Raw genomic sequence first — 24,186 nt, 5'->3', positions numbered from 1 at the left:
CCTCCCACCCAGGCACTTTCTCTTCTCCCCTCTCCTATCAGACAGAAGATGTTAGCATTCATTTCGGGAGGACTAGGATATAAAAGCAAGGATGTAATGCTGAGGCTTTATAAAGCATTAGTTAGACTGCACTTGGAGTATTGTGAGCAGTTTTGGGCCAACCTAGCTATGAAAAGATATGCAGGCATTGGAAAGGGTCCAGAGTAGGTTCATAAGAATGATTCTGGAAATGAACGGGTTAACTTATGACGGTTCTAAGCCTATACTTGCTGGAGTTTAGAAGAATGAGGAGGGAATGTCATTGAAACCTATTGAATATTGAATGGACTAGATAGAGTGAATGAAGAGAGGATGTTTCCCCATAGTGAGGAGTTCAGGACCAGAAGGCACAGCCTCGAAATACAAGGACATCCCTTGAGAACAGAGATGAGGAGGAATTTCTTTAGCCAGAGTGTTGAATCTGTGAAATTCATTGTCACAGCCAATTCTGGAGGTCAAGTCTCTGGGTATATTTAAAGTGGAGTTTGATAGTTTCTTGATTAGTAAGGGTGTCAAAGGTTATGGTGAGAAGGCAGGAGGACAAGCAGTTGAGAGGGATAATAAATCAGCCATGATAGAATAGCAGAGCAGACTCGAAGGGCCAACTGGCCTAATTCTGTTCCTGTGTCTTATAGTCTTACACAAAAGCTTGCAAGCATAAACCACCAGGCTCAAGGACAGCTTCTTTTCCACCATTATCCAATTCTTGAAACGACCTCTCATAAGTAAAGGTGAAATCTTGAGCTTCCAATCTAGCTTGTTGTAGCCGTTGTAATCCAGCCTTCCTTCTATGGAAGAATCTCAGATGGAGACAAGAGGACATACAGGAGCAAGATATACCAGCAGGTTGAGTCAACCTTGCACTCAACATCAGTAAAAAGTTGAGGCTGATTGTGGACTTCAGAAAAGGCAGGACAAGGGGACATGGATCAATCCTCATAGAGAGATCAGAAGTGGAGAGAGTGAGCAGTTTCAAGTTCCTGGCTGTCATGATCTCTGAGGGTCTAACCTGGTCTCAACATATGAATGCAGCTATAAAGAAGACAAAGCAGTGGCTTTATTTCATTAACAGTTTGAGGAGATTTTGTCTGTCACCTCAAACACTTGAAAGCTTCTACAGATGTACCGTTGAGAGCACTCTGACAGGCTGCATCACTGTCTGGTATGAGGGGACTGCTGCAGAAGATTGAAAGAAGCTACAGAAAGTTGTAAAATTGTCAGCACCATCTTGGGTACTAGTCTTTGTAGCATCCAAAACGTTTTCAAGGAGCGATGCTTCAGAAAGGCAGTGTCCATCATTAAGGACCCCCACCACCCAAGACATGCCCCCTTCTCACTGTTACCATGAGGAAAGAAGTCCAGAAGCCTGAAGGCACTCACTCAGTGATTCAGTAACAGCTTCTTCCCCTCTGCCATCCGATTCTGAAATGGACATTGAACACATGAACACCACCTCACTTTCATTATTCCTGTTTTTGCACTATTTTTAATTCAACTATTTCATATACATGTATATACTTACTGCATTTGATTTACTTTTTTTTCTATATTATCGTGTATTGCATTGAACTGTTGCCACAAGTTAGCAAATTTCACAACATATGCCAGTGATATTAAACTGGATTCTGATTCTATGAACTCTCTCTGTATTTCTCGCTGCCTCAGTAGAGAATAATCAAAGACTCCACTCACCCTGGACATTCTCTCTTCTCTCCACTCCCTTAGCAGAAGCTACTAAAGTACATACCACCAGGCTGAAGGATAGCTTCTATCAAGCTCTTGAATTAACTTTCTGTGTGGTAAGATGGGCTCTGAACTTTACAATCTACCTCATTATGATCTTGTACTTTATTGTTTAGGTAGCGGGGTGGAGATATGTCTCTACCAAAGGCAGTATAAGGCGCTCCTTCCCTCTGCTAGCCTGCAGGTCACCCTTAGGCAAGTTGTAGCACCTCCTAGATTCTCCTCCCCCACCTTCCCCCCGATCAAGGTCACATGAAGCTATGGGAGCACGTGGTGGATGGTTGTATGAGGAACTGGAACATATCACAAATCCTGGCCAAGCCGTCAATCTCTGAAGAGTATTGATAATGGCTGGGATGACCCATCTTGTAAAGTCACTGCCCAGAAGAAGGCAATGGCAAACCACTTCTGCAGAAAAAACTTTGCCAAGAACAATCATGGTCATGGGAAGACCATGATAGCCCACATCATACAACACCGCACATAGCGAAAATGATTTTATCATTTATCTACACTGCACCTTCTCAGTAGCTTTTACACTTCATTTGGCATTGTTATTGTTTTACCTTATTCTACCTCATGATCCTTGTAATGATCTGATCTCTATAAACTGTATGCAAAACAAGTTTTTCCACTGTATCTTGTACACGTGAAAATAATAATAATAATAACAATAAATCTGCACTTTTTTCTCCATAACTGTCTCAGAATCAGAATCATGTTTAATATCAGCAGCATATGTCACATGAAATTTGTTGACTTTGTGGCAGTAATACAATGCAATACATAATAATAGAGAACAAAAAATTGACTGGCATGAACCGTACAGACTGCCCACAAAGTTTTTCACTGTAGCTTGGAACATGTGATGATAATAAATCAATACCAATACACCACGCATGATGCTGGGTGATTGATTTATGTGTGTATTCCTGAACCAGGACTACTCTCAGAGAACCTAGATAGATACACCTGTCCTCATTATCCTTGACAAAGAGCTGTGCCTGCAACCACAAGCAATAAACCAGATCAAGAGTGGCATTTAGAGCCTTTCTGATTGAAACATCCTGCACATCTGAAGCAGACAACCTCTTTCAAACAGTTGCCTTGGGCAACATGTGATTCTCAAACTTCCTGCCAGGAAATTTAACCTGAGTTCTCCCACCATTTCATCTGCTTTCTGAACTGATACCTCATGGTATCAAACAACAACAACAACACACAAAATGCTGGTGGAACACAGCAGGCCAGGCAGCGTCTATAGGGAGAAGTGCTGTCGACGTTTCGGGCCGAGACCCTTCGTCAGGACTCATGGTATCATTTTTAATTAGGGAAGGCGGTTAGCATAGCACTATAACAGCGCCAGTGATCACCGATTGGGGTTAGATTCCTGCCGTTACCTGTAAGGAGTCTGTAAGTCCTTCCCGTGACTGTATGGATTTCCTCCAGGTGCTCCAGGTTCCTCCCACATTCCAAAGGTGTACGGTTAAGGTTAGTGAGTTGTGAGCATGTTGTGTTGGTGCCAGAAGCATAGTGACACTTGTGGGCTGCCTCGCACAATCCACATTGATTTGATTTGACACAAATGACACATTTCACTGTACAATATGCTTGGATATATATGTGACAAATAAAAGCTATTCTAATCACAGCATATTAATATCCAGACCATGGAAGATCTTAAATTAGTAAAATACTTTGGCACATCAGAATCCTAACTTGTAGCAGCACTGATGTTGTCCTTGATATGAATGATGAATTGCTTCCTATTTTAGCAATGTAAAGTCATTAGAGATGGGCGCAGGAGTAAGTCAAACAATTCCTTCGCCCTGTCTGCTATTGAATAAGCTCGTGACCAGAGATTCAGTATGTCACAAAAAGACCCCTACAAATTTCTACATGTATATATGGTGGGGTGCATTCTGACTGGTCACCTCACGGTCTGGTGTGGAGCCTCTAATGCACAGGATCGCACGAGGCGGCAGAGGGATGTGAACTCAAGCAGTTCCATCATGGCCACAACTGTCCCCACCATCAAGGACATCTTAAAGAGGCAGCACCTCAAGGAAGTAGGAGTCATCATTAAAGACCCTTACCATCTAAAACATGCCCTCTTCTCATCATTACCACCAAGGATGAGCTATAGGAACTTGAAGAGATCACACTCAACTTTAGGAATTGCTTCTTCCTGCATGCCGTCCCATTTCTGAACAGACCATTATTAACCATATCATTATTCACCTTTATTGCACCATGTACTTAACTGTGTATTTTTATTAAGTATTGCATTGTACTGCTGGTGCAAAACAACACACTTCATTCAGTTTGCCAGTGATAATTAACCCGATTCTGATTCTGGTCAGATCCTGACTTAAAACTTCCCTGTTTTTACCTGATCAACGTAATCCTTAACTCACCCGCAGTCTTTCTTAGTATTGAGTACAGCTCTTTGGGATGAAGAGTTCCCAGGATTTGTAATTCTGGGAAAAAATAAATTATTCCCTAGCTACATCATAAATAGGCAACTTCTTATTCTGAAACAATGCTTTCTTGGTTAATGTGGTATTGCAATTAACTTACAGCCTATTGATCTAACTATTTCTGCCATTATTTATGCTCCACACTAACCTGTTCCCTCACTTAGATTTAACCCTATCTTTACACCAATATGGCCGGCTAGTGGTGTAGTGGCATCAGCGCTGGACTTCGGAGCGAAGGCTCCCCAGTTCAAATCCAGCCAGCCCCCTTGCATGCATTCCATCTGTGCTGGGTTGAGTGTCAAGCTAGCAACTCAGCCTCATAAAAATAAGAAAGCCTGCTAAAAATACGTCATCACAATGGCATCCCAATGACTCCACTCAGAGTTAAGAGCTTTCCTCCTCTTCTTCTTTACACCAATATTGCACAAATAATAGGAATCACATCATCTGGAAGGAGGATTGCAGGAAATGGGAGGGGATTAAAATAAAGTTCCCTCCACCTGAGGTACAATGGAGTAATATATTTGATAATATACGCTTGCTCCATCTGCAAAAAGCAGGATTTCCCAGTGGCCAACTATTTTAACTACAATGCCCATTCCGACATGTCAGTCCATGGCCTCCTCCACTGCCACAGTGAGGCCTCTCTCAAGTTGGAGGAGCAACACTTCATATTCTGCCTGGGTAGCTTCCAACCTCATGGCGTGAATGCCAAATCTGACTTCTGGTAATTTACCACTTCTTCTTCCCTCTTCTTCAATTTGTCACTCTGCCCCCCTTCCTCTTCGCTCTTTCTCTCCTGCCTATCGTCTCAACCTGGTGCTCCTCCTACTTCCCTTTCTCCCATGGTCCACTCCCCTCTCCCATCAGATTTCTTATTCTCCAGCCCGTTACCTTCTGCAACACCTCCAGTTTCCTCATCCCCCACTCCCCTACCTACCTGGCTTCACCTATCACCTTCTAGCTTGTACTCCTTCCCCTCCCCCATTCTTATTCTGGCTTCTATCCCCTTCCCTTCCAGTCCCGATGAAGGGCCTCACCCAAGAAGTTCACTGTTTATTCATTTCCATACCTGCTGCCTGACCTGCTGAGTTCCTCCAGCATTTTGTGTGTGTTGTTCTGGATTTCCAGCATCTGCAAAATCTCTTGTGTTGATATATTTGGTATATGCTTTCTTATTGAATGTACCTAAAATATTTAAAAGTTGCAACTGCTCTTCCCAGTGAGGAGCACACAGCAGGTTAAAATTCAAATTCAAGCTCTCTAACCATAGTGTGATTGTACTTTGTTCATAACTTGTACTTTTACAGAAACATCAATGATTTATGACTAAGTTGATTGTTCAGTAGAATTGCAAAGTAAACTCCTCCTATGGGAGCAGGTTGTAAAGATTAATCAGTGGTTATATTGTTCTCCACCTGGGTGGAAACATTACATTTCCTAGAAGGCCTTCAGATAGCAGATTTGTACCATGGAATTAAATAAGGGGAGAAATGAGGCTTGAGTTACTGTCACACAAATGTGTAGGAGTGTCAGCCACCAGATGTGCTCAGCCCCCTGCCCACTGGGTTCCGAGACAACAGAATGGAACGAGTGGAGGTGAGTGTAACTGGTGACTGATATCCTTGCCTAGATTAGGCACCAGTGGCAAAGGAACACTTCCATTCTCCGTACTTGGTATTCCCTTAGACAAAAGTTAATAGGTAATTAAATGTTTCACTGGATTTCTACGATGGCATGAAAGCTTCCTTGTTCTGTCAGTTCTATAGAGTCAACAAACAGCAAGTTAATAACTTGGGCCATGTTGACATGAAACACCCAGCCGCACTGAGAGGTCACAAGGATGGATAGTATGACAAAAATAAAATACTTTTTTAATGTTATTCTGATTTGTAAAGCAAAATTCAAGTACAACTGTTTGTTATAATTGTAGAGATTTCTCTACGTATTATTCCAGAATAAGCTATCTGGGAATAGGATTCTGGTGCAGTAGTAGTCAAATAAGTTTAAAACTGGTGTCCATTCACTCAGGAGTCAACAACACTTCCCTGAACGGGATCATGTTATCATTAAATCAGTATTAAATTCTTTTTATAAGATTCTTAAATACTATATGGCTTTTAATACCTCACTACAGTATATCTAAATATAGTCATAGAGCACTGTAGTGCAGAAACAGGCTCTTCAGCCCATCTAGTCCGTGCTGAATTATTATTCTACCTACTCCCATCGACCTGCACCCTGACCGTAGCCCTCCAATTTATGTACCTAAAACTTTAAGAAGGCATGAAGTTTTAGGGGGTCCCCCACATTGGACCCCCTACAATTTACCTACCGACACAACCAATCAACAGATGATGCAACAGCCACAGCTCTACACACTGTCCTTACACATCTGGAGAAGAAACATACTTATATGAGAATGCTGTCCTTGGACTGCAGTTCAGCATTCAACACCATAATTCCATCCAGGCTCAACAAGAAGCACAGAGACCTCGGCCATCACCTTGCCTTGTGCAGCTGGATCCTGGACTTCCTGTCAGATGCCTGCAGGTGGTAAGAGTAGGCTCCCTGTCTTCTGCCCCTCTGACTCTCAACACAGGTGCCCCTCAGGGTTGTGTCCTAAGCTCCCTCCTTTACTCTCTGTATACCCATGACTGTATCGCCACCCACAGCTCCAATCTGCTAATTAAATTTGCTGACGATACTACATTGATTAGCCTAATCTCAAATAATAACTAGGCAGCCCACAGAGAAGAAGTTATCACCCTGACCCAGTAGTAACAAGAAAACAACCTCTGCCTCAATGTCGCAGAAACAAAGGAGCTGGTTGTGGATTACAGGAGGAATGGAGACAGGCTAACCTCTATTGACATCAATGGATCTGGGGTTGAGAGGGTAAACTGCTTTAAGTTCCTCGGCATGCACATCACTGAGGATCTCACCAGCTGTGTGGTGAAAAAAGCACAAAGCACCTCTTTCACCTCAGACAGTTGAGGAAGTTTGGTATGGGCCTCGAAATCCTAAGAACTTTCTACAGGGGCACAATTGAGAGCATCCTGACTGGCTGCACCACTGCCTGGTACGGGAACTGTACTTCTCTCAATCACAAGACTCTGCAGAGAGTGGTACGGACAGCCCAGCACACCTGTAGATGTGAACTTCCCACTATTCAGGACATTTACAAAGACAGGTATGTAAAAAGGGCCTGAAGGATCATTGGGGACCCAAGTCATTCCAACCACAAACTGCTCCAGCTGCTACCATCTAGGAAACAGTACCGCAGCATAAAAACCAGGACCAACAGTATCTAGGACAGCTTCTTCCACCAGGCCATCAGACTGATTAATTCACACTGATGCAATTACACTTCTATACTCTATTGACTGTCCTGTTGTACATACTATTTATTACAAATTACTATAGTTTGCACATTGCACATTTAGATGGAGACGTAACATAAAGACTTCTACTCATGTATGTGAAGGATGTAAGAAATAAGGTTAATTCAATTCAGATTTTTGGTTTGATAATCCTATCACATTTTTCAGAGCTTTTAGAAAAGATAGTTTGCAGGGTGGGTAATGTTCACACTGGTTTTCCTGCCTGCTTCTTTGTCCTGGACACATACAGGTACTGCAGTGATGGTAGACTGCAGCCAATAATCACTTCTGCTGTCCTGATAGTTCCCCATAGTTTTCATACATTGTGAGCAGATACTGCACCAAGCCAAGCAATAATGGGGCTATTAGATGGCAACATTTAGGGAATGGGGCAAAGGCAGTTACAGAAGAAAAAAAGGCTCAAATCTTAGATCACATGAAAACAAATGATAATATCCCAATAATGTTCTCTCCGAGATCACTTAGCCCAATATTGACCAATGATTTATAAGGCTCATTGTCAGATTCCTTCTTTATTGCATCCTTACTTTAAAAGGGTCCAACGACTGTTAACGTTGATCAAGTCAGAACAAGCAATCCAGGAACTCTCAGCATTTTTGCATACCTTTTGCAAAGGTGACAACCATTTAGAGCATTCTTCTTAAATAATAATCGGAAAATAACCTATTGAAACCGATCCATTTGCAAGTGTTTGATATCACTCACTTTGTGATTAAATTGCTCTCATTCCTTTTATTTCTGCTCCAATAATACTGGATAGGAGTTTATTGGATAGCTCATAAGACCAGCAAGACACAGGAACAGAATGAGGCAATTCCATCATGGCTGAACCAGATCCCTCTCAATCCCTTTCTTCTGCCTTCACCCCATAAACTTTCATGCTCTGGCTAATCAAGAACCCAGTGACCTAGCCTCCACAGCCACCTATGACAATGAATTCCACAGACTCACCACCCTCTGGCCAAAGAAATTCTTCTTCATCTCCATCCTAAATGGACATCCCTTTATTTTGAGGCTGTGCCCTCTGGTCCTAGACTCCCCCACCATGGGAAACACCGTCTCCACATCCACTCTATCGAGTCTTTCAACATTCGATAGGTTTCAATGAAATCCCTCCTCATTCTTCTAAGTTCCAGCATGTAAAGGCCCAAAGCCATTAATTGCTCCTTACATGATAAGCTATTCAAACCCAAAATAATTCTCATGAATTTACTCTGAATCCTCCTCAATGTCAGCACGTCCTCCTTTCTTGAATAAGGGGCCCAAAACAGCTCACAATACTCTAAATTGGGCCTCACCTCTGCTCTTAAAGCCTTAGAATTACATTTGTGCCATATTAGGAAAATTAGATTGTTACATCAGACCAGCGAGCTGCCGGTCTCCCACTCTTGTTGTTGCAAAAGCCATCTCTCTCCCCCTTGCAGGTGAGAGAGAGCCTGTCTGAGATACCAGAGCGCAGGGCTATAGACAGCAATTTTTGATGGATTCTAGATCAAGGTCCCTTTGGGGGCTTTTGCTATTGCTTGCATGGTGGGGGGTGGAGCTTCTGCTGAAGTAAGTGGGGGAGGGGGAGGAGGAGGGCCAATGCTTGTGTGTGGGGGGAGGAGGGGCTTTGGGGTTCTGATGTTACTATCATTCATTCTTAGGGTTCATTGTTTTGTGGCTGTCTCTATGAAGAGTAAGAATTTCAGGATGTATGCTGTATAAATTTTCTGATATTAAATTGAACCATTTGACCTATTTGAAAATAATTGTGAGAGAAGAAACTTTACAGATCTAGGAGTCAGCCTTAAGAATTTTAATTGCCTATTAGTAGCTGTGTTTAAGATTTTTACTCCCTCACATTGTGGGATGGATGTAAGATTTAAATAAATTCTAATTCTAAATTCTAAATAGCCTGTAAAAAGCAACAGCCAATTGTTCGAGGAGAAATTTGTTAGGCAGCTGACAATTCACACCTGGATGAGAGAATTCTTGATATCTTAAGCATTTCAGTCCTTAGTGTGGAGCAGAATCTTACAGCTATTTTCTCACCTTCGAAAAGCAGAATAGTGCTGGGGCGGTGTCAGTATATCAGTTTCATCACAACTAGCCTCTTGTTTCTGGGAAATGCCTGACATAAAAGCTTGTGTCATGTTTGGACTGTGGTCTCTGGGGTACGTGTCACAGGCAGATGCTTTTGGGTGTGTTTTGGCTGAGGCACAGATATCTCACAAGATCTATTTTGTAAGATGTTGATATCAAAGTAAGAGTAAAACATCAGTACTGCAATGTTTCGGAGTGTACTGACAAGACTTGAAGCCTTACAGCGTAACACTTACAGCCTGTTATGTCGCTGGTGGTTAGGGCAGCAATTAAGGTTCCTCTGTCTCTGTCTGGTTGAAGGTTTCTTCATTGCTGTTTCTGTACCAGTTGTTTTTTTTTTGACCACTCAAGTTTGTTAGCCCTGAGCAGAACCTCCAAACCTGGAGGATCAGTAGACCACTCTCAGTCTGGCCTCTACCTTTAGATCTGTTTGGTATGGGTGACCCTACCAAGAGCCCCAAAGCACAAGGCCCTAACTCCAGCCAATATAGCTCTCTAGATGATTGAGGCACGCAAACCTCCAAACCCTTCAACAAGGTTGTGGTCCTCTTGGAGGTAACACTGTAGTGCCTTACCAATATTCTCGGCTTTTATTTCAGGCCTTTTCTGTGGTGACGAGCCTCACTCAGCAATTTTTATCCTGGCCACGTGTCTTCCAGCTAACGGAACATGGGTTCACTTCCCGTCACTGTCTATAAGGAGATTTAAGTTCTCCCCATAACCGTGTGGGTTTCCTCTGGATGCTTTAGTGTCGTCCCACCTTCCATAGATGTATGGGTTAGTAATTTGTGGGCAAGCTATGCTAACACTTGCAGGCTTGCCCCCGCCCAACACATCTTCAGACTGTGTTGGTCATTGACACAAATGATGCATTTTCACTCTGTTTCAATGTACGTGACCAATAAAGTTGATCTTTAAATCTTTCTCATTGAGGTAACTAATTGCTGGCACTGTGTCTAACTTTACTGCTAGAGATTCAAGGTCATATTGGATGAGTGAGATCCTGGTGATTTAAGTCCGTCCTTTCAAAGCTGAAATAGATAGATGTTTAGTTTGGACAACAGTGGAATCTGGGCATAGAAGGTAAGAAAATGGAATGAAAAAAATTAAAAGAGCTTTGATCCTATTGAATTCAGAACAGGCACAAGGGCCTAACAACCTGTCCCTTCTTAAAATTCTTATATTCAGTTTAGCCAGCACTGGATCAGTCAGCAAAGTGCAATCAGACCTGAATTTTGGACAACCAACTGGCAACTGGTCTCGATTAATGCCATGGCTTCCTGATTCCCAATGTAAAGAGGTTTAGTGCTAATCGGACATAGTAGAAAGCCTTTTCATCACCTTTGGAGTTATTGGAGCACAACTCCAGGAGGGGGGGTGGGGGGAGAATTAAATTCCACCTCCTAAACATTTACTTACTTTTGAATTTTATGTATTTGGCTAGGTTTCACTTCCCTGGAGTAATCTGAGATGGTTCACAGCCTTCTTCCTCAGTTTCAATAAACTCGACTAGTTCACACTATCTTGTGAAAGCTGCGTTATACGTTCCTGAGTGATGAGGTGAGAGATTTTCTTTTTACAAAAGGTTCCTAGCTGACTATAAATGCATCTAAGCACTGACTTCTAAGACAAAAAAAAACTTGTAATAACACAGATTTTCAAAGACATCCCAACCATAGTTTACAAGGGCTTACCATGAAGTACAGCTAATGTGTTGGGGATACGTGCACCAGTCATTTCGTACAACTTGGTTTGTGTACTCATTGAGAAATGATCTCTTCCAACTCTGAAACATCAAAGCAATTTAAGGAAGAGAGACAATAAGAACTAGGAACAGAATTATGCCAGTTGGCTCATCAAATCTGTTCTACCGTTCCATCATAGCTGATTTATTATCTTCTCAACCCCATTCTCTTGCCTTCTCCCAATAATCTTTGACATCCTTACTAATCAAGAACCTATCAACCTCCACTTTAAATATACCCAATGACTTGTCCGCCACAGCTTTCTGTGGCAATGATTTCCACAATTTCACCATCCTTTGGCAAAAAGAATTCCTCCTCATCTCTTTTTTAAAGGGACATCCTCCTATTCTGAGGCCCTTTGCCCCTAGACTCCCCCACTATAGGAAACATCCTCTCCATGTTCTCCAGGGAGAAAGAGAATTTTTCTTTGCTGGTCATCCCAGAGCAGGAGTGTTCAACAATACAATTAGTTTCCAACCATTTATGGATGCAATGTGGAAGCCCCTTTGTCACACTAAACTGAAGATCCTTAGTTTAAAAGGCTGTAGATAGTGGAGTGGAAAAGGAGTTTCTATGGCATTGGGCACAGGGAAGTAGGAGATGTGGGGAGGAAGAGAACTAACAATTTTTACAACTAAGATTGACAGGTTTTGCAAAAGGAAAAAGTTACAGATGCTGGAAATCTAGAAAGAGTGATTGTCAGAAACATCGATCATCAGTTGAGAGAGGAGCAGAGTGAAAATTTCAAAGCAATAACCAGCCGTCAGAATTTTAGAGATACATTTTTATGAGATTTTAGAGATGCACAGAAAGAGGAATCAGAGTCAGAATCACGTTTATTATCACTGACATACAGCATGTTGTGAAATTTCTGGTTTTTGCAGCAGCAGTACAGTGAAATATATAAAAAGAAGAATAAATTACAATAAGAAAATAAACATACCTAGTTAAGTAAATAGTGTAAAAGGAGAGCAAAAAAATAGTGATGCCATTTTTGTGGCTTTGTTCATTGTCTGTTCAGAAGTCTATAGGAGGAAAAAGCTCTTCCTAAATCATTGAATCTGTGTCTTCAGGTTCCTGTACCTCCTCCTCAATGGTATTAATGAGAAGAGGGCCTGTTCGGGGTGATGAAGGTCCTTAATGATGGATGCTGGCTTTTTCAATCATCGCCTTTTCAGATTCAGATTCAGTTTATTGTCATTTAAAAACCACAAATGCAATGCAGTTAAAAAATGAGACAACGTTCTTCCAGAATATCAACAAAGCACATGACAAAATAGACTACACCAGAAAATCCACATAACGTTTGGCAATCCCCAATCCAGAGTCCGGAGAGGCTGCCGTGTATTAATATCACACTACCATCTTAGCGCGTTCCCCGAACAGACGAAACAAGACCAAAAACTAAAGCTACAAGACTTGCACAAAACTACATAATTACAACATAAAGTTAGAACAGTGCAAACAATACCATAATTTGATAAAAAAAAAGACCATGGGCACGGTAAAAATAGTCCAAAGATGTTAAAAGACAGTAAGTTCGAAAGAAATCACCACACAGTTTCCACAAGTTCTCAGGGTCCCGAAAGAGTTGTCATCTCACGCCGGTGGCAGAAGGGAATACCCCCGCTATGGAGTTCCACAGCGCCGCCCGACTCAGCCTTACAGACGCAGCGCACACTGAAAGCTCCGTCGAACCCAGCCTCGCAGGCACAGCACACACTGAAAGTGACCTGACCGCAGCGGACTCTGAGTCCGTCGAACCTCTGAGCCTCAGACCAGCCGCTCCAGCACAGCTTCTCCGAGCACCATCCTCTGCCGAGCGTATTAAGACGCCCCCGCCAATGCAACCCCGAGGACTGGGGGCCTGTTCTTCTCAGCAAAGACCCGGAACTCACAGCAGAAGCAGCAATGAAGAGGGACTTCCTGGAGATTTCCAGATGTTCCTCCGTGCTCCGTGCTTCCACGTCCGTTTTTCATTAGATTAGGATTGCGCACGGCACCCCCACTTAACAAATAACATATCAGCTCCGGAGTGGCCGCTGCAAGCTGCATCGCGCCGCCATCTTGAAGACATCCTTGATGCCTGGGAGTGAGGCCAAGCATTGTCTGGATAGATGATAACAGAGTTGATACTTTAAAGGCAATAAGAACTTAAAGAAGGTAAAAAAAAATAGAATTATCTGAAATTAACAAAGAAAATCTGGACTAATCACTGAAATACTGATCATCTGGAGTTATTTCACTCATTACTGAGTCTGGATCTCTGTAACCTGTCTCCTGACAAGATGAGATGTTGTTCCCGGGTAAAAACAAATATAAAACTCACAAACCCCAAAACCCCTAACCATTCCCTCACACAAAAACTAATGGATCTCTCAAGCCCCCAGCCAGCCAACCCACAAAAAGAAAGAATGGGCGAGAACATGAAAAGAAACAGAACTGAAAGAGGCCAATATGAACTTCAGTTCAATCCATAAATCCCAGAATTCTGATAACATCTCCAAGAGCATCAGGACCCAGTGGCCACTCCAACGGCAGCAACTCAAGCCAGCAGCCCCTTTGACAACAGTGACTCAAACCAGCGACCCCTCTGACAGTAGCAACTCGAACCATTGGCACTTTTGACAGCAGCAACTCAAACCATTGGCACCTCTAAGGGAAGCGACACAAACCCGCAGCCTCTCAGAGGGAAGCGACTCAAACAAGCAGCCACTCTGAGAACCGCTCACTCGCCTCCGCATTTGCCTCGATATTTCAATCTTCCACTATGCTTTATTGGCAAGAAATGTAGTCGATCATGGTCCCCATCTCATCTCTGAGATTCTCCTTGTGGTGGTTCGTGCTAGCACTTCTCTCCTGGAGCTTTCTCGAGGTCAGCAGAGTGTTAGCTCACTCAATCAGACTACAGACTATAAGTCATAGGCTCCAACAGTTTCAAACACAAAATTAAGATGTTAAGAATAAGTAGAAGATGTAGAAAAGGTGAAGTGATTGACTATCTGGAAAATGTTGGCCAAGGAATCGTTGTTCGCTGGTGCCATCTTGACCAGAAGATCAAGCATTGATCATTGATCTAGAGTAAGGTAAAACAATAACAATGGAAACTAAAGTGTAAAGGCTACCGAACAAGTGCACTGCAGGTGAACAATAAGGTGCAAGATCACAATGAGGTAGATTGTGAGGTTGTGAGTCCATCTTATTGTACAAGACTCTGATAACAGTGGGATAGAAGCTGTCCTTGAGCCTTGTGATACAGAAGCGAGATGCAGGGCTAAAGTAGCAGATGACAGGAAAGACGGGTAGATTAAATGAAGCTATTCTGCAAAGTGGTTATGTCACATGAATTCAGCCTCCCCAGTGTAAAAGAGATTTTGGTTCATTAAGGATATTAAGGAATGTGAGTAAAAAGCTATTAAACAGAACTAAGGTACAGATAGCCATGATTTAATTATAAGCTTAGAGGTTAGTTAGCTATTCGTTATCTGGTCAGGTAATGGGACAGTTACAACAGAATGAGCTATGAAGCCTGTCCCAGCTTATTGCAACCAATTCTTTCAATTTATCCCATTCTTCACTCTTTCCCTATATCCTCTTCCTTCTCTTTCGGTGCTTACAACTGATTTGCATTCATCAACTTTGAAGGATGCAGGGAGGAATGCTGGCCAAGAGATTCACAGAGTTTCTGCTCTTCAGTGAAACAGCTAACTTGTATTTTCATGCATATGTAATTTATGTCTAAATTACATTTTCTTCTGAATGTCTCTTATATAATGTCCGCCCAGATCGGAGGTGAGAGCCAATTTCGCCAGCTCTCTGCGATCTTCACTCCTCTCTCCAGGGCGCCAGACCGTTCTGTTGTTTGGTCAGTTTAAATCCCAGCCCAGATAGACTGAAAAGACAATGTGTCAGTTGGGACGAGAGCCAATTTCGCTCGTTCTCCACAATGGTCTTCAGCATGGTGCTGAGGCTATGAAGAGTGGCCCAGCTGCTGTGCTCCGTGCTCCCTAACATGATGAACTGATAAGTGAGGCTTTGGGCCTACTCTGGGCTGCTCCGGGTTCAGATGTGAGGACTCAATTTTGATTTGGAATGCTCCTGTTGTTCACTTCAATCGTTTGCATGATTTGTTTTTTTTTTCTGTTGCACATCAAGCATTGGCCTTTTTTTTATTTTCATTCTTTTTTGTCTTTAATTGGGTTTTTCAGGTTTCTTGCTTTGTGGCTGCCTGTGAGCAAGCAAATCTCAAGGTTGTATAACTTATACGTTCTTTGATAATAAATCTACTTGAACCTATAAGTGCCTCTTGTTGTGTGTTTAATATTTGAGTAATATTGTAAAAATGTTTTTTGATTAAGCATTCTTTGTTGTTTCCATAATTCATTACATGTTATATTTAGAAGTATGTGAATGGCATATCACATTACACCACCGTGTCATATCTGTGCACCTCACTAAATTAAAATGAAACAAGGTAGACATGCATCTCCCAGCTCTGCATTTTTCTTTAAATTAATTTTATGTTTTGCATTTACAGAACATAACACCTACGATGCTGCTGCAAGTTAGTTCTCAGTGCACCTGTGTCTACTTGTACTTGTGCATATGAAAATAACCATGACTTTGAACAGGTAGATGGGGTTTTAAGTTCGTTCAAAAATAAAGCAAAAGAAAATATCCACAGCACCAAAGGCTAGAAATCAAGAAAATTAATCCCTTGCCCTTGTATGCCTTGACTAGAATGTACACCCAGCATTGAGCTGAAGCTGACTGCAGATGAAAGAGAAGAAAACTTGCCAGAAACGCTAATGTAATGTCACCTTGGTCAGTTTAAGCACTACCATTACCATGAAGCTACAATGGGCTAACACAGAACAGTTCAGTTGTTGACTGGATCTATCTGCTGCATGTGCCTTAGTAATACATCACATCAAATCATATGTCTTCTGAGACATCTGTAGGAGTGTCTCTTCACTACTGCAACTGAAATGCTCTGTGGAATACTTGGATTGTTCCGTACTTTTGTCAGGAGCTTGTTTTTCATAAAACTTCAGAAATAAAATCAAGTTCATTATCATTGACGTATGTTGTGGAATTTGTTGGCAGCAATAGAGTACAGTACATTAAAAATGCTGTAAGTTACAATAATAATTTATAATAAATAAATTATTATTGTGACAGGAGTGAGATATGCCAACTAGTGGAATGGTGCCGCAGCAACAACCTGGCACTCAATGTCAGTAAGACGAAAGAGCCGATTGTGGGCTTCCGGAAGGGTAAGACGAAGGAACACATACCAATCCTCATAGAGGGATCAGAAGTGGAGAGAGTGAGCAGCTTCTAGTTCCTGAGTGTCAAGCTCTCTGAGGATCTAAATTAGTCCCAACATAGCGATGTAGTTATAAAGAAGGCAAGACAGCCACTACACTTCCTTAGGAGTTTGAAGAGATTTGGCATGTCAACAAATACACTCAAAAACTTCTGTATTTGTAGCATGGAGAGCATTTTGACAGGCTGCATCATGTCTGGTATGGGTGGGGGGGGCACTGCCACAGACAGAAAGAAGCTGCAGAGGGATGTAAATTTAGTCAGCTCCATCTTGGGTACTAGCCTGCAAAGTCCCCAGGATATCTTCAGACAGCAGTCTCAGAAAGGCAGTGTCCATTATTAAGGACCTCCAGCACCCAGGACATGCCCTTTTCTCACTGTTACCATCAGGTAGAAGGTACAGAAGCCTGAAGGCACACACTCAGCGATTCAGGAACAGCTTCTTCCACTCTGCAATCTGATTCCTAAATGGACATTGAACCCTTGGACACTACCTCACTTCTTTAATATACAGTATTTCTGTTTTATTGCACATTTTTAAATCTATTCAATATATGTATACTGTAATTGATATACTTGTTTATTTATTATTATTATTTTTATTTTGTTTATTATTTTTGTTCTCTTCTAGACTACGTATTGCATTGAACTGCTGCTGCTAAGTGAACAAATTCCACATCACATGCCAGTGATAATAAACTTGATTCTGATAAAAGTGCAAAAATGAGAGCAAAATAGTGAGGAAGTGTTCACAGGTTCATGGGCTGTTTAGAAATTTGATGGCGGAGCAGAAGAATCTGTTACGTGTGTGCGTTCAGGCTCCTGTACTTCCTCCCTGATGGTAGTAATGAGGATGTGTTCTGGATGGTGAGGGCCCTTCACGATGGATGCTACCTTCTTGAGGCATCACCTTTTGTAGATTTGCTCAATGGTGGAGAGACTAGTGGCCATGATGGAACTGGCTGGGTCTACAACCCTCTGCAACTTTTTCCAATCCTGTGTGTGGATGCCCACATACTAGGCAGTGATGTAACCAGTCGAACACTCTGCATGGTGCATCTGTGGAAATCTGGCAGACATACCTCATCTCCTCAAACTCTTAATGACGTATGGTTGCTGATGTGCTTTCTTTGTATCAATATGTTGGGCCAGGATAGATCCTCGGATGTTGACGTCCAGGAACTTGAAACTACTCACCCTTTTCACTGTTGACCTTTTGATGAGAATTGGGCTGTTTTTCTGACTTTCCCTTCCTGAAATTCCCAATCATTTCCTTAGTCATGCAGAAATTGGCTGTTGTGAAACCACTTTTAAACCAACTAATCTATCTCACTCCTGTACACCTCCTTATCACCATCTGAGATTCTGCCAGCAACAGTTGTGTCATCAGCGAATTTTTAGATGGTGTTTGTGCTGTGCCTAGCCACACTGCCATGAGTGTAGAGAGAGTAGAGCAGTGGGCTAAGCACACATCCCTAAAGTGTGCCTGTATTGATTGTCAGTGAGAAGGAGATGTTATTTGTGGTCTCCCGATGAGGAAGTCAAGGATCCAGTTGTAGAGGGAGGTACAGAGGCCCAGGTTTGGAAGCTCGTTGATGAGAACTGAGGGGATGATGGTGCTGAAAGCTGAGCTGTAATCAGTAAACAGCAGCTCTGTGTAGGTAAAACTGTTTTCAACATGATTTTAAATGCCACCTAGCATGATGGGCAAGATGTTCTGTCTTTATTAAGCAAGTTACCTTTACCAGGTCATGTCCTACTTATATTGAAGCCAGCTGGAGGTGCACAGAATGAAACTGGCACTGCCTAATATGGGAAAACTGCCTCATGCTACAGTTAAAACTGTGTACAGTGGAGAATATAGAACAGAAAGTCCTTCCTATCTGTAAGTCATTGAAATGCCATATTTAAGTACAGTTATGTCTTCCATTAACAAAAGAATATTTGCTTATTTTCACCTGGATAGCCAGTTCAATGCCCAATCATTGAACGTTCCATCTGTTAGAACTCCAGATCACAAGCGAGCAGGCTTTTGATTCCATGCATAGTTTTTCAATTACACACACACTGACTGACTGCCATGCTTCAGATAAGACAGCTCCAAATGTCCCCCCAAAGTCACATACCGTTCACCATTCCTTTTTTCGTTTCTGGGTGTAGATGCTGTATTTCTCAGCACTGCAGGAGTTCGTTCACTACACAGGCTGTAATAGCCAAGAGGACAGCTCACTACCAACTCCTGTGCACAATTAATTTTGCACTACTTATTTTATTTAATTTAAATTTTAATATATAGTTCTCGTCATAATTTATATTATTTATAATATAAATAACATTGTAGGGGCAACTCGGAGGCATAGTGGTTAGCACAACGCTTTACAATATCAGCGACCTGGGTTCATTTGAACCCAATGAGTTTGTATGTTCTCCCCGTGACAGTCTGGGTTTCCTCCGAGTGCTCCAGGTTCCTCTCACAGTCCAAAGATGTACCAGTTGGTAGATTAATTGGTCATTGTAAATTGTCCCATGATTAGGCTAGGGTTAAATCCGTGGTTGCTGGGCAGTGTGCTCGGACCAGAAGGGTCTATTCCGCACTGTATCAATAAATATTATATAATATTTATATTAATACACTGCTGCTGCAAAACAACAGATTTCATGACATATGTCGTTAATATAAACCCGATTCTGATTCTGTTTTAATCTTAACCTCTCATACATTAACAATATAATAATGGGACATTCTTTAAGTTTCTATGGGAATTTAAAAATCTAATTTCCGTGAAGAAAATAAGAGTAATTTAGAAGAATCATTATTAGTAGACGGAGTGAATGAGAAGATTTCACTTCCTCTCCTAGAATCTGGGTTTTGATCCAATCTGCTGAGACAAAACCATTTGCTCCAGCAATCGGCAAAGAGTATGAGTGAAATGAACTAATCAGGATCTACAAAAAAATTATTAATTTTGGGCCAATAACTGGCTCCAATTAGACAATGTCCCTTGGATAGACCAGGGAATTAATTGTCTTAAGAATAAAAATAGTATAGTATTAAGTACAATAAACATAAAATGCTGGAGGATCTCAGCAGGTCAGGCAGCATCTATGGAGAAGTCTTAGCCCAAAATGTTACAGAGTGGAAGCCAGAGTAAGAAGGTGGGGGTAGAGAGAGGAATACAAGCTGGTAAGTGAAAGGCAAAACCAGATGAGGAGAAAGGTACTTGGGTGAGGGAGGTGGGATGAAGATAGAAGCTGGGAGGTGATAGGTGGAAGAGGTAAATAACTGAAGAAGGAATTTGATAGGATTTTCTTCACCTACGTATCACTTCCCTTTGGTGCTCCTCCTCCATTCCTCACTCCCATGGTCCACTGTCCTTTCCTATCAAATTTCTTCTTCTTCAGTCATTTATCCCTTCCACCTATCACTTCACAGCTTTTTACTCCATCCACCCTTCCCCACACACCTACCTTCCCCCTCATCAGGCTTCACCTATTAGTTGTCAGCTTGTACTCCTCCAAATCTCATCATCTTATTTCGGCTTCTCCTCTTTTCCTTTCCAGTCCTAATGAAGGGTCTCAGATTGAAATGTCATGATTTTATTCCTGTTCATAGATGCTGCCTGACTAGCTGAGTTCCTCAGCACTTTGTGTTTGTTGCTCTGGATTTCCAGCATCAGCAGAATCTCCTGTATTTATAGCATTAACTATTAAAGGATACAGTACTGCCAGGGCACTCTAGTGAAAAACTTGAAGCTCTCTATAGCAAATAGCTCATGCTGCACTTAACTCAAATCAGTTTAATCCCCGTTTACATTTATCCTTTAAATGAAGAATCAATTTGATAAAGTTCAAAGTAAATTTTATTATCAGAGTATACATACATATAACCCTGAGATTCATTTTCCTGTGGTCACACTCAACAAATCTATAGAATGATAACTATAACTGGATCTATGAAAGATCTGGAATGCAGAAGACAACAAACTGTGCAAATGGATAAATAGCAATAAGTAACGAGGACATGACTTAATGGGATAAAGAGTCCTTAAAGTGAGTTTGTTTGTTGTGGGAATATCTCAATAGATGGTCAAGAGCCTGATGGTTGAGGAGTACTAATTGTTCTTGTACCTGGTGGTGCAAGTCTTGAGGTTCTTGTACCTTCTATCTGATGGCAACAGCAAGAAAAGAGCATGACCTGACTGGTGAGGACTGCTGCTTTGCTACAACAGTGTTTCATGTAGATGTGCTTAATGGCTGAAATGGCTTTACCCATTATAAGAGATAAAGAATGATTTCCATGACAGAATCAATGTTCTTGTTGTCCCCAAATGAAGATCAGTTGTCACTTTAAATATGAGGCTGGGGGAGCCACATTTTGTGAGTGGAGGTTTGGTGCAAAAAACCTAAACACATTCTTTGAGTTTCATTAACAAATTGTACAACATACAGCACACGGGATAATCTTATTTACACAAAAATGAATGATTTTGAAATTTCCCAATTTTAGAATCTGGAATAAAATGATGGAATTTTAACATAATAAAGGTTTATCCCAGAAGATTTTTCAAAAAATAATTTAACACTAAGCAAATAAGGGGACATTAAAACAAGTGATCAAACAGCTTAGTCAAAGAAAAAGGCTTGAGGTAGAGTTCTTAAGGAAGAGAGAGAAGTAGAGAATTTGAGGGAGACGCAAGGAGCTGGAATGTGAGCCATAAAATAAACTGCTGGAGAAATTTGGCGGTTCAGGCAACATCTGTGGGGGAGAAACGATGATGATGTATCGTATTGAGACCCTGCAATAAAGAGAACTTTAGGGAATGAATTTTAGAATTTAGGGCCCTGGCAACTTAAGGCAATGGATATCAGTGATGGACCAGTTGAAGTCATGGAGAATTTAAGAGGATAAACCCGGAGGAGCTGAGGTATTTCAAAGGTGAAAGTGAAGTGCTCACAGAGATAGGGAAGCAGTTGTAAAAGTATGAGAATTTAAAAAATGTAACCATTGTTTTAATGTATATTATTGTAACTCAGTGAGTATGGACCATTGCATGAAAACAATAAGAAAATGAACAACAGAGAGCTCTGTGCCCAGAACAGTCTCATAGACAAAATGAGGTTGAAGACAAAATATAGAAGACAAAGAAATCCATTTGCCACAGTTTTACCTATACAGTCAATCAACTATTATTCCTTTTTTTTAATCCAGTCAACACGTTGTGATTATTGACTACAGGAGGAAAAAGTCAGTGGTCCATTTGGCAGTGCTCATTTGAAAGGATCAGTAACTTTAAATTCCTGGGCATTATCATTTCTGAGGATCTGTCCTGGGGTCCAGCACGTAAATACCATTTCAAAGAAAGCATGCAATGCTTCTACTGTCTTAGACATTTGCACAAATTCAGCTTGTCATCTAAAACTTTGACGAACTTCTACAGATGCACAGTGGAGAGTAAATTGATTGGTTCAGTCATGGCCTGTATGGAAATGCCAGTGCCCAAGAAAGCAGTAGAAACAGTCCAGTCCATCACAGGCATTGAGCACTGCCACAAGAAAGCAGCACCCATCATCAAGGGCCCCCACCATCCAAGCCATGCACTCTTCTCACTGCTACCACCAGAAAGGAAGTACAAGAGCCTCAGGATAAAACACCACCAGGTTCAGGAACAGTTATTACCCTTCAACCATCAGGCTCCTGAACCAACATGGACAATTTCAATCACCACAGCACCGAACACAACCTCTCGACTCATTTTCAAGGACTCTACAACTTACGTTCTCAGTATCATTTACTTAGTTGTTAGCTTATTTATTTACTTAGCTGTTCATTTATTACTTTTGTATTTGCACAGTTTGTCTTCTTTTATGCGTTAGTTTTAGTCTCTGTGTATAGGTTTTCACTGATTCCATTCTACTTCTTTGATCTCTTGTGAATGCCAGCAAGCAAAGGAATCTCAGGGTGGTATTTGGTGACATATACATACTTCAATAATAAACTTACTTTGAACATAGGGTGCTATGTAACCACACCAATTTATTTATACATGTGAATGTGTATCACGAATAAGGTTGATCCTTCATGATGGACAAATTGGGATACATAGCTTTCTATTTATAAATGATCATGACATGGGGATCAAGTGTGAAGCTGCAGCCACAAATAGATCCTTGTGGGACTCCAGCAGAGTCTCTTACTGCTTAGCCAATTTCCGAGGCAGTCAATAAAATGCCAGCAGTCCCATGAGCCTCTGTTGTGACTGACAGTGTCTTATGAGGAACTTCATTATTCTTTTTCTGTAAATTATACCTATAAACATATCCTTGTTTTTGCCACTTCGAAAAATTTCAAGATGTTTAATCAGTCATAAACTACTCTTTATAAATCCGTACTAAATATCCCTGATTGACTTAAATTTGCATTCTATCCTTGTAAACTCGCATAATTCCCCTAAAACAAATTTTAGGATAGCAGATGTATAATTATCAATTTTGCTATCTCTAATAAATGGCATGTGCAATTTTCCAAACTGAAGGACTGTTACAATAATAAGGTAAGTTTGGAATGTTAGCTGCAATGTTCTCACATGCTTCATTTAAACTGCTGGGTTAAAACCATCAGGTCCTGGGGATTTGTGACTTCTTTTTGTGATTATTTCTCGCAACTTCATCACTTGGCTAATATTATTTTGTGGCAAATATCTATCTCAGATTCAGTATTATTTTTCTTAAAATGCCCAGGATCACTGAGTCGTGGCTGAAAGGCCATAGTTGGAAGCTTAACTTCAGTACTTTGTATCGAAAGAACAGGCAGGAAGGCAAAGGGCAGTGGTGTAACTGTTGGTAAGAGATGGAATTACATCTTTAGAAAGAGGTGACATAGGGTCAGAGAATGTTGAATCTTTGTGGGTGGAGTTAAGAAACTGCAAGGGTGAAAAAACATTATGGAAATTATATATAGGCCTCTAAATAGTAGCCAAGATGTGGGGTTGAGATTGCGAAGGGAGCTGGTAAAGGCACATAATAAGGGTAAATACACAATTGTAATGGGGGACTTCAATATACAAAGGGAATGGGAAAATCTGGTTGGTGTGGATCGCAAGAGATGGAATTTGTTGAAAGCCTATTAGATGGCTTTTTAGAGCAGCTTGTGTTTGAGCCTACTCGGGAAAAGGTTATCTTAGATTAGGTGTTGTGTAATAACCCAGATCTTTTTAGGGAGCTTAATGCAAAGGAACCTTTAGGAGACTGATCATAATATGACTGAATTCATACTGCAATTTTAAGAAGCATAAATCAGATGTATCAGTATTGCAATGGAATAAAGGGAATTACAGAGGCATGAGGGGGGGAGCTTTCCCAGGT

At 41.3% G+C, this 24,186-nt stretch overlaps 1 long non-coding RNA gene across 8 annotated transcripts in view; it reads left to right on the top strand.

The window, feature by feature from the left end:
- The first annotated feature begins 5,666 nt into the window (after positions 1–5,666).
- The window catches only part of LOC132396086 (uncharacterized), a 32,847-nt gene continuing 14,327 nt past the window's right edge, over positions 5,667–24,186 (top strand). Inside the window, exons 1-4 of one of the 8 annotated variants that reach the window (XR_009512849.1) lie at positions 5,667–5,861; positions 11,196–11,311; positions 15,705–15,746; positions 16,034–16,521. This is a non-coding gene — a long non-coding RNA (uncharacterized LOC132396086). Of the gene's footprint in view, positions 5,862–10,614; positions 10,835–11,195; positions 11,312–15,281; positions 15,747–16,033; positions 16,522–24,186 lie in introns of those variants that run through there. The other 7 variants (XR_009512848.1, XR_009512850.1, XR_009512847.1 and 4 more) reach the window with 7 other exon arrangements.

The sequence above is a fragment of the Hypanus sabinus genome, chromosome 6 (genome assembly GCF_030144855.1).
Source record: "Hypanus sabinus isolate sHypSab1 chromosome 6, sHypSab1.hap1, whole genome shotgun sequence".
Taxonomy (NCBI): Eukaryota; Metazoa; Chordata; class Chondrichthyes; order Myliobatiformes; family Dasyatidae; genus Hypanus; species Hypanus sabinus.
Note: the sequence above shows the minus strand (reverse complement) of the source record. Positions and strands in the feature narration are given on the sequence as shown.